Below are 12,212 nucleotides of genomic sequence, written 5' to 3'. Positions count from 1 at the left end.
TTTAAACCGATCAAACTGAAATTTATAAAATTTCATATTTTTAACATTAAATCTAAATAATAAAAACATAAAAACAAAAAAAATTAGAAATCAAAACTCAAAAATCTAAAGGTTTGGTTCGGTTTTCTTTGATTTCGATTCGGTTCGATTCGGTGCGATTCAATTTGATTCGATTTTTTTTTCCTATATATATTTAATAATTTCGGTTCGATTCAATTTTTTTAATTTTTTTATAAAAATAACCGAACCGAATCGATTAATCGAAATTATCAAAATTATAAATCAAACCGATTAAATTTTAAAATCAAACCTATTAAACCAAATTAATCAATTCGATTCGATTTTTCAGTTTAACTTCTCTCCCCTATCTTGAGATAAGGTTTGCCATTATTTGAGTTTATTATTTCCTTTTTTTTTTATATTTTGGTACTTCTGTGAGTTTATTTGTTTTATTTGTTTTGTTCTTAATACAGTTTTATTCTGCTACTAATATCGCTGCTGGTATCAACTCCAGGTTCCATGCCTCGAAAGTCGAAATTGTTGATTGTCCGTCGGCGAGCACCGCCGTTGTGCGCTCCTCTCTGTGACTTTACATTCTCATCGGAGCTTATTCCATTTTGAGATTTCTTAAGTGTTTTAGTCAGAAAAGGAGAAGCTGAATTATATGGGAATTTCAAGGAACGCCCAATTGAGTTCTGACCCAGGGCCGAGTAGAGAATCGGTGCCTCCTCCTTCTCCTCCAGCGGTATTTGATCCCGGAGTTTCCCTTTGGCAGCTCTGCCGGAGATCATGAGAGCCGCCGAGAAGGACGACCAGTACGCCTCCTTCGTTTACGATGCCTGCCGCGATGCCTAATTGGTCCCTCTTCACCTTTTACCTCCTCCATTTCAACTAATTATTTTGTATTTTTGTGAAAATTTAATCCGTCCCTTTCCTGATTTTGTTATAGTTACAAGAATCGCTGTGCCTTATTAGAGTGAGGTTGAACAGATTTTGATAATTTATCGTTGAAAAGACCTCTTTTTCGTGGAACGATGATGAACTCAGATTTATGGCTCTGTTTTCATTCGTTTTAGCAGACAGCTTCTCGGGCAGATGCTTTATTACTTATTAACAACAGGTTCTGGGCAGCAAACGCTTGGGGAAAGATTACTGTGACGTTACTCAGGTTTTTTTGCTTCACCCTTTGTTTGTTTCGACCTTAATTTGGCACGGAAAATGAGAAAAAATTAAAGAAAAAAAATAAAAATAAATAAATTTAATTTACTCGGTGTTATTTGGATAAGTTATTATAATAGAGAAAAAAATATAATTTCTCCCATGGGAGAAATATTATATTCTCATTCTTTTTCTTATATTTATATTTATATTGTTGAAGGATATTGAAGTACTTTAATCATCATTTTTCTCCATTTATCACTAATTTGAAGGGAAATATTTTGAGTTAAAATTTCTATTCATTTCTCCTCATTTTTCTTCCTTTCTCTTCAATTCTTCCTTCTATCTGATGTCCAAACAAAAAATTTAAAGAAATCAAATTTCTTTTTTTTTTTTTCTCTCTCTATTTCTTTCAATCCAAACAAATGGTTAGATTTAGCTTTCTATTGTCTACAAATCAAATTTAAAATTCCCCCTGAATGTTGTACAATTCCATGTTTCTGAATTCTCTGTTCAACACTAATAAACTTCTATTTGTTTGGAAAAAAAAAATTTAAATATTTGTTAGAGATATTAAAAAATAATTTAAAATTACTCATTTAAATTCTAAAATAACAAATCAGTTTTTTTTAAGCATTTTTTACTCTCAGGCCACAATGCCAAACAGCACTAATAGATTAGGATTTAGGAGGTCAGTTATTATGCATCTGTCTATCTTGTGGCAAATAAAACTTACAAAGCGCTTGAATTTGTGGACTAGATTATTAGATTGTTACCATCTTGTTAAAACTTTGAAAACTATTTTGACATTGTGTTTGGAACAAATAGATATTTGAATCATTCGACTTGCTTATGAATTTTATTCAAATAAATTTGTTTCTGTATGAGTTCTTATCTTATGTTTTAAATATAGAATTCATTTGCAAATGCTGTCAGGTTTGGTAGACTTTGGCTCAAGTGTAGGTAATTATGTAGAATTAAAAGTGTAGAATTCTAATGAGTTTTTTTGCATACTGAACATATTAAATGTGGATTTATAAATAATTCCATAACTTTTCCTGAATTCATTTATATCGAACAAGCTTGAAGTTTTGCACTGTAAGACACAATTCGGGGGGAGGTGGGTTGGGGGGGGAAGGGGTTGTGGGATGAGTGAATTCTCAGTGCTTTGTTGTATTTTCGTCAACATTTTACCATTTCATTTGTTTGCTGATACTGATGGTGGTTTTGCTAGGTTGCAGGGCCACATGGACTTCCTCCAACACCTGCAAGCCATACTTTTTTCATTTTACGCCAGACGGCAGTTCCTTATATTGCAGAAAGAACAAGGTTCAATACTGCTTTCTTAGCTATTCTGTTCTCATATTCAGTTTTAACACTCATGAACATTGTTTTACTTATTGCTATGAAGCTTCCTTGAAGTTCTTAATTCTTTCTGCAGCTCAAGAGTTGCATCCCGTGGCATCACTCTTACTAATTCAATTTCGGATGAGCCTGACAGCAACTTTGCTTCAGGGAGCCGTCAGATCCAATCTTCTATAATGATTGACCTCTCATCTTTCTCCACAACGGGGGCATCAGTTTCTTTACTGTCAAGGATTAGGCAGAACTATAGTGGACAATGGTTGCATGCAGCTCAATGATGGCATGCGGTATACTTATGTTTAAGATTCTTTAGTCATGAAAGCCTTAGAAATGATCTTTTTTGTTTTTTGACCTCTAAAATAATATATTAAGGATATATGATGATTTTGCAATGAAGTCCTTTTATTTTTCTTGAAAATATTTTGCTACTCTTCTTTGAAAATTAAATAGTTAGTTGTTTTCTTAATCTTTACATCAATGAATTCTTGCCTGGAGCAATGTCCTTGTTTTCACACTTGATGCTTTGCATTACAACTGCATGGCATGGACTCCAATTGGTTCTGTGAACTCTCTGTTTAACACGTAATTTTAAGTAAAATTTCTTATCTTTGTTGCATTTAGGCGCTTCCCATAGCTCGTGAATAAAATTGATTCTACGAACCAACCTCATGTTTTTCCTTCTTTGAAGGTGATTCCATGTGTCAGATGATTGTATATTGCAATAGAAGTTCTAATAAATGCTTAGTTGAAAATTTTATCTCATAATCATTCTTCTTTCTGCAGGCCTATTATTATCATTTATTGAAATTTGTTTCTGGCATTCGTTATGTTTTCAATGGAAAGCCATCAAATGGAAGGCCCAGGTGAAGCTCTCATAATTGGTTATAAATTAAAATAAACTTATTTATTTTGAGGGTGTGTGTTTTTCTGCTGTCTCTTGCAGCTGGGTGCCACTTTTTGGTGTAGTCTCCTTTTTACCATTTAATGCTAAATATATGAACCCTTTGAATTTTCTTTTACCATCAGACCTCGTTCAAATATCAAAGTTCAGGTTACTACTCTTAAACATTTGCAAAATTTCATTATTATTTTTCTTTACAGATTAGACATATGACCTGATATTGTGGTTTATGATGGCACTTGTGCCTACTTTATGTTGTGCATTCTGCACGGCATTTGTGCTATAACCATTGTGCGTATAATCAAATGAAATGGGGTTTTGAGAGGAAGACTTGAACAAAGTCTGAGGATATTATGCCTCTCCTGCAGAAATGTTCCATTAATTTGGTAGCTGAAATTGCTTGCCTTAAAGAAAACATCTAAGTTAACCCTACCTGCAATTAGCAGTGTACATGGCTAAACAGGATAGACAGGATAACTGCATAGTACAACCGTGGCCTATGGCAATGCTGGAGGAGTAGCAGAAGTTGGATTCTCAACTTCTCGTTTTTGTGCGTTGGTTCTTTTTATGAAGTGTCAATGTTAGGTGAAATAAAACCCAAGATATGATGGAGCCTTTGTCAAAGATACATTCACCATACATTATACAAAAAGTGGGTCCAAATGCAAGTATTTATGTTGCATCTTATTTTCTCAATACATAGTCTTTTATCAAACTATATTATAATAGAACTCTACATGTGGGCTTATAGGGCAAGGTTTGCCTGTCTTAAATGAAGGTAATTTGATACCTATGGAAGCTAGTAGGGGAGGTTGGGTTTCAGATTCCACATCAACTTCAGAGGTAAATTTTCATTTTTCTCATTGAGCAACATATTTTCTTTGTCTTTGAAGCTAATATCTTTTTTCCCCTGATTCTCTTATTTCTATGCAGAAGTGCCTGGTTCTCAGGTTGTGGGTACTAGCAACCAAAATATGTGAAGAGAAAATTTTGGTAAAAGGAAAGTACAAAGATAATGTCAGTATAATGTTGAGGACCAAAGATATTTTTTTCATTAACCTCTTGCAAGAATATGGATGGATGTAATTGATAAGAAAGCTTAACCAACATGGAGTTTGCATTAATTTATCCAATTCAGATACAACTTAAAAAGACCAAAATTCTAGGAGTCTTGTCCTTAAAGCAAGGCACCACATAGGCCTTGCTATTTATGGTTTAAAGAGCAATTAAGTTCAGTGTTATCAAGGCGAAAGGCGACAGAGTATCCTATGACTTTTGACGAGAGGTGAGGTGAAAGCCTTTTTGAAGTAAGGCGCCATAGCCATGTTTGCATTAATTTATCCAATTTAGATACAACTTAGAAAGACCAAAATTCTAGGAGTCTTGTCCTTAAAGCAAGGCACCACATAGGCCTTGCTATTTATGGTTTAAATGGCAATTAAGTTTAGTGTTATCAAGGCGAAAGGTGACAGAGTATCCTATGGCCTTCGACGAGATGCAAAGTGAGGGCCTTTTTGAAGTAAGGTGCCATAGCCATAATTGCCTAAATTATATATATATATATATATATATATATATATATATATATATATATATATATATATATAATCTTAATTGGTTTGATAAGTAAAAAGGCATATTGAAAAGAAAAGAAAAAACATTATTTATACTATGTCTATATATAATATAAGAGAAATTGAAAATAGTGCGTACCTGCATTTTCAGCGTAAGTATAAGATGAAGTGTGATTGTGAAATTGTAAAATTGAAATATATAGCATAAGTAACAACACAAATAATAATAAGAGATGTTAGAAAAAGAAATAGTTTACACCTGCATTTTCAGCTTATGTATAAGATAAAAGTGATGTTATAAAATTATACATAATAAACAGAAAATTAGAAATTAGTCATAAGTCATAAAATAGAAAATATAAATTATAGAAGTTCAGACTTTAATAAATAAAAATAAGTTATAAGTTATAACAAATAAAATGCAAGAAGTACATAAAAAAACTTGCAACTAAAATTACTTATAATCAAGATTTTCAAAATCATCTTCATTTTCAACATTAGTCATCACAAATTTTTTCTCCTCTTCATCGTCATCAACTTGCGAAGAGGATGCACCTCTCATTGGACAAGGCCTTTGAAATGATGGAGTTTTAACTAGTGTTGATCTTGCTGCCGATCTCGATTTATAATGAGATTTAGAAACTCCAGTTGCCCTACCAACATCACTCCAGGTCAACACGTCATCCATGAAAACAAGATAATCATCATCATCATCATCCCCATCGCCTTTTTCTAATTCACCAAGCAACTACTCATTACTTTCAACAATATTTGCCAAATCAATAGGTGTTGTGATATCCCCGGCATAGCAACGTTCTATTGTACTTTATATACACCAAATTGTCTAAGCGTTCTTGAAGTAGCTAATTTCTTTTCTTATTATGAAGCTGCCATTAATTTTATAGTATATATATATATATATATATATATATATATATATATATATATATATATATATATATATTACTTACATGCTCAAGCACATTCCAATTTCTCTCGCAATCACTTGCACTACATGTGAAGTTCAGAACCTTTACAACAAACTTTTGTAAGTTTAGAGTTGAAGAATCATATGTTTTCCATTAAGCAACTATTAAAATATAGAATATATATACATTAGTTACAAGTACATTCCAATTTCTCTCGCAATCACTTACACTATATGTGAAGTTCAGAACCTTTATAGCAAACTTTTGTAGGTTTAGAGTTGAAGAACCATATATTTTCCATTAAGAAACTATTAAAATATAGAATCAATGATTGTTAAATTCATAATATAATTTAATAAATGAGCAAGATGAAAAATTAATAAGAATTTAAATTAATAACCTGAAGATTTGATTGTTCTTTCTCTAACACCAGAAGAAAAACTAAAAGTTTCCGTAGCTGCCTTGTATCTCTCAATTTCATCAAGAATCATGTTAACTTTTGCTGAATCTTTTTCCATTTTATGAATGCAAGAATGCAATCTTATATTCACCTCTTTATCAAACTCAATTCTCATCTTATTTAGATAAAAAAAAATTCAGAATTCAGAAAGTATCTGGCAGCATGCAAAGGACAATGCAATTGAAGTGACCATCTCACATCAATAATCTCAAAAATATTCTTGTATTTCTCTTCATTGCCATTGAGTGAGTTGGCAATGGCTTCTTAGCCCTATCCATGGCTTTATAAATATATCTCATGGCTGGTTTTTTTCAATATCAACTAGTCGAAGCACACGAACAAGAGGACCAGTAACCTTAAGAGCATAAACAAAATGATTCCAGAAGGCAGGACTCAAAATCGTCCTTTCATATTTCTTGCCTTTCACCTCTTTAGCCCATCTACTAGTTGTCTAGCTTTCCAAAATAAACATTTTTCTAATGTTGGTCTTCTAAAGATGAATCCTTCTCAGTGTAATAAAAGTAGTAGCAAATCTAGTTTGCCCTAGCCTTAGCAATTCTACTGCATTAATAAACTTCTGCAATATATTTAGAACTCCTGAAGAGCTGTATATGAAACCAATATGCTCAACAGTTTTGCGGAATATTTTTTTGAAAACACGGATCTTAAAAATATCCTCCAACATCAAATCTATACAATGAGCTGTGCATAGAATCCAGTATAGATGAGGAAAACTTGCTTCCAACATTCTCCTTGTCATAAACAAGTAGAAAATTCATTTAATTGATAATACAAATAAAGTGATATATTTTTTTTATTATTAGAAAATATTAGATAAAAATTTTACTTGCTACAACATTATTTGATGCATTATTTATAACCACTTGAACCACTTTTTTCAGGACCAATTTATATTAATTCTTTTTCAATTAAACTAGCCAACAACGCCACTGTCTTTGATTCTCACTTGCATCAACTGATTTAATAAATACGTTTCCCTTTGGACTATTAGTCAAGAAATTAATCAAGCTTCTCCCTTTTTTATTCGTCCATCTATCACACATCAATGAACATTGATAATTCTCTCATTCTTTTTAATGAGACTCAAAAAGATCATTTATGGTCTGCACTTCCTTTTTAAGTAACCGAACTCTAACCTCATAAAAACTTGGAAGTTTCATTTCACTCCTATAATTTCTAAATGCTTGAATCATTTCTTCGAAGCTATCATAATTCACAACATTAAAAGTTATTCCCATATCATATATCCATTGTGCTATGGCAACACAAGCACACTTCCTTAACTCCTTCTTAGCTAAACTATTTTCATTAATAGTAGTTTGCCTCATTTTTTCTTATAACAGCTGGTTTAGGGGAAAAATAACTATCAATAGGCCCTTGACTACTTTGTGTTGATAGAACTTTTGGCTTTTTTGAAGCACTGATATTAGTGCCACTAACATTAATTATTTGCCTTCATTTTTTACTACCAATTTCTTGCATCAACTCTTCCTCTTCCTCATTTTCATCAAATCCCAGTACTTCAATATCATCAAATTTAGGTGGTCTCTTCATATTTATAACTGATTTCTGCTTTTTTTTTTTTAGTAATGAATTTATGCATTTGATTCCTTATATCTTCTGGACATTTTGGACATTGAACTACATTTTTGTAACTTCCAGTAAGGTGTTGCTTGATTCTATTAAGTCTCCATTTATAAACTTTCATATAGTACATGCATTGAAGATCATTGGTATTATTTTCACTAACTTGAATTACATGTGCCCATCCTGGGTCTGTTCTTCTATTGCTAGTAGAAGATCCAGTTGTATTACCCTTATCACCTATCTATAATATAATAAAAAAATTAACAAGAATAAAAAATAAATTAAACAATTAATTAACAAAAAAAATAAGGTAATCAAATTAACAATCAATTAATAATACCCATATAAAATAAACAACTAATTAACAACTAATGTCTAACTAACAAGAAAAAAAAAAAGTAACACTAATCAAACTAACAACTAATTAACAAAAATAACAAGTAAAAAGTAAATTAATTAACAACAAATTAACAATGCCATATAAATTAAACAATTAATTAACAAGAACAATTAAACAACTAATTAATAACTAATGCCTAATTGACATGACAAAAAGTAAAACTAATCAAATTAACAAGAATAACAAGTTAAAAAGTAAACTAATTGCCAACAAATTAACAATTTCCATATAAATTAAACAATTAATTAACAAGAACAAAAAGTAAAATAATCAAATTAACAATAAATTAATATTTCCCATATAAATTAAACAACTAATTAACAACTAATGTCTAATTAACAAGACAAAAGCAAAACTAATCAAATTAACAAGAATAACAAGTAAAAAAGTAAACTAATTACCAACAAATTAAAAATGCCCATATAAATTAAACAATTAATTAACAAGAATAAAAAGTAAAATAATCAAATTAAGAATAAATTAATAATTCTCATATAAAATAAACAACTAATTAAAATTAACAATACCCATATTAATTAAACAATTAATTAATAAGAACAAAAAGTAAAATAATCAAATTAACAATAAATTAATAATTCCCATATAATATAAACAACTACTTAACAATTAATGTCTAAACAACAAGACAAAAAGCAAAACTAATCAAATTAACAAGAATAACAAGTAAAAAGTAAACTAATTACCAATAAATTAACAATATCCATATTAATTAATCAACTAATTAACAAGAATACAAAGTAAAATAATCAATTTAACAATACCCATATTATTTAAACAATTAATTAACAAGAATAAAAAGTAAAATAATTAAATTAACAACAAATAAATAACTAATTAATAATACCCAAGAAGAGAGAAGTAGGAGAGAGAGAGAGAGAGAGAGAGAGAGAGAGAGAGAGAGAGAGAATCTTTGCTATATGTGAGGAAAGAAAAGAATATGAGAGGGAGAGAGATAGGAAAACAGAGAAAAGAAGAAGAAGATAAGAGAGAGAGAGAGAGAGAGAGAGAGAGAGAGAGAGAGAGACCTAGAGTGTTGTGAGGAAGAGAGAAAGCAAGTAAGAGAGTTGTGTTGCCAGGTAAGTGGGCTCTAGGGTTTTACTAGTTTTTGTTTTAAAAAATAATTAAAAAAAAGTTACTGTTACGTTGAAGTAAAGTGCCGCCTCTCGCATCACCGGCCTAAGGCGTTGACTCTCGTAAAGCCAAGCTAGGCATCCCAGTCGAGGCGGCAGAGGGGTGCCTCGCCTCACCTGGCTCCTCGCTTGGGCGCCTCTTCCGCCTTTAATTACACTGATTAAGTTATTATTTGTCTTTGGGCTTTGTTAAATATGTTGATATTTTACAAAATACCTAATTGTGTCACATACATTATACTACTAATACAAGTGTCACCTTGCATACCTAACTTGTTCTGAAAATTTCTTATGCTGTGATGTTTATTTGTTTATTAGTTTTAAGGTTCCCTTATTAACGTTGTTATGCTATTATTTTGTCTGATTAGGTTAAAGGAGCAAATGGGTCGAGGAAATGCACACTTTGCTTTAATTGACAATACCCAACTGCTACAGATTGTGGTCACGTTTTCTGCTGGTTCTCTCTCCAATTTTTTTCCTCTCCATCTTGTTTGTAAGAAATAAGGTGAATTTTCTCATCTTTTTCAATGCATGCTTCGTTTTTTGAGGAATTGCATAATGGGATGGGGTAATCAAAAGCCTGGTTTGCTTATACCATTCAGACTTCTAGCATTTGACGAAAGATGAGTTTGGCCTTAATGAAGTACAGGAAAAGAATGCAATTGAAAGCAACCAGGCAAGGAGCCCCCTTTTTTTCTTCTTTTATTTTTTTTTTTTTATTTTACATAATGCTTTAGAGGAGCAATGAATATCCTATAGAATAAAAGCCGATTGAGATGAATAGTGAATTTTAAATTGATTTTATCAAATTAAATTACCCTTTTGTAAATTAAATTACACCTTTGTACACAGTCAATGAAGGGGTGTTTAGTTTTTAGTGGGGCTTTTGGGTAGGGTACTCCTTTTCCGCATGGGTTGGCTTCTTTTGAAAGGAGTTTTGGGTCTTTGTGATGTCCTCTGCCTAGTCTGTCGCTAATCTGTACCTAGTCCATTGCCACTCACCGAAACCGTTCCACTTCCTTTCTTTTGCTTTTTGCCCTTGCATTGTTCTTCAAAATACTGATGTTTCAAGGGCTGTTCGTCATTTTATAAGAGAATAAAAGAATAAAAGGCTTGAACTTTGCAATGAGATCATAATGTATTGATTCGTTTCAAGCAAGTTGAACCACACAAATCAAGCTTTCGATGATCGTTTTTTGATTTGTAAAAGCTATGATATGTTGGGTTAAACCTTAAATGCTGAATTTCACATTGAAAATGATAAAATGCCATATTGAAGATGGTAAATCAATTAGGATGCATTAACTCCTCAATTCTCGTGTGTATGCATTTGTCTTCTTTCGATAAAAAAAATCAGTTGGGATACAATTTTTCTTTTTGAGATGATAAAAAAAATTAATATTTTGTTTGGTTAATTTGTTATTTTTCAAAAGAAATAAAGTTTTAAAGCTTGTGTAGGTGTAATTGAATTTTATAAAAAGATTTCATGAACAGTTCAACAATTAACATATTTAGAATGTTTAAAAATCCATTTGAATTTTTTTTTTTAATTTTTAACTTTTATGACATTATTAAATTTAAGTTAAATCCTATCAAAAGTTATAAAATTGACAAATATAATGAGCCAATGACAAACATCATAAAACTTGAATGTGATATAATGCGATCCTACCATTGGGGAGATGGCCCATTGTAGCAGCTTGCCAACCTGCTAAACATGATAGGATTATTTGCTAACATTTACTGAAATATTCTTTTTCTAATGATAAGTTTCATTAAATTAAAAGTATTTCACGACCCCAAGACTCGATACACATATAGCAAAAAGGCTCAAGGTTTAAAAAAATATAGGCCACAACTTCACCATTTACCTACTCGAAAGTAGAATGGAGAGGAGGCGAAAAGCTTTAGGATTGCCAAACACTGGTTGTTGCAAGCTTGTACAAGTTAAAGACTCACCATCAAGCCTTCCATACATCAAAACCCTTAACCATCAAATCCCATAACCAGAAACAGCACTGGTAACTTTGGAAGGTGGCATGCGGCAGAGTTCACTACATTCTTCTTTTCATATAGTTTTAAGATTCGGCCTCCACTAGTCGGATAACATAAAACAAGACTATTCACAACTCAACTCGGAGGTGAAGAAGAAAGAACCTATACTTCGAGCTTAAGGAGGAGCTGTCCCCTATCCAGATGACACAGGAGAAATCCATGAAACAGTAACTCAAAGGAGAATGAAAACTTGGTCACATGCTATATAGTTAGACTATTTTAGTAATTTTATGTAATTTATTGTAGAAAAAGTTTGAGAGAATCATAAAAATAAAAACTAATTTGAGAATTTATTTTAATGGTATTAAGCTTCTTTAAAGAGATTAGAGGTTTTTGAAATTATAAATAGAGTTGTTATTAAAAAAATATATATTTGACATATATTAAAAGATATTAAGATTTTTTAAGAAATAAATTTAATATATTTTAACTATAAAATACTAAAATTTAAATAATAAAATAATTTTTAATTAGTTTTTTTAAATATTTTAAATAATATATTTTCTGAATTTTTTTATCATAAAATTAACAAAGATAAATTATAATGAAATCTTGAGGACATAAATTTATTAATAAAAGTAAAATATTGACGAAAATAAAATTTAAAGGTG

At 30.9% G+C, this 12,212-nt stretch overlaps 1 long non-coding RNA gene across 9 annotated transcripts; it reads left to right on the top strand.

Annotated features, from left to right (window-relative positions):
- Positions 1–452: 452 nt before the first annotated feature.
- Positions 453–4,584, top strand: LOC131179310 (uncharacterized). Of its 9 annotated transcripts, XR_009148314.1 has the most exons (8): positions 453–1,168; positions 2,393–2,487; positions 2,600–2,810; positions 3,145–3,211; positions 3,307–3,386; positions 3,871–4,076; positions 4,176–4,267; positions 4,358–4,584. It is a non-coding gene; the product is annotated as an uncharacterized LOC131179310 (long non-coding RNA). The 9 variants fall into 9 exon arrangements; XR_009148316.1 differs by lacking the exon at positions 3,145–3,211; XR_009148315.1 differs by lacking the exon at positions 3,871–4,076 and having other exon boundaries at positions 4,203–4,267.
- The last annotated feature ends 7,628 nt before the right edge of the window (positions 4,585–12,212 follow it).

Source organism: Hevea brasiliensis, chromosome 4 (assembly GCF_030052815.1).
Source record: "Hevea brasiliensis isolate MT/VB/25A 57/8 chromosome 4, ASM3005281v1, whole genome shotgun sequence".
Lineage (NCBI taxonomy): Eukaryota > Viridiplantae > Streptophyta > Magnoliopsida > Malpighiales > Euphorbiaceae > Hevea > Hevea brasiliensis.
The sequence above is the reverse complement of the archived record's forward strand: the minus strand, read 5'-3'. Positions and strand labels throughout refer to the sequence as shown.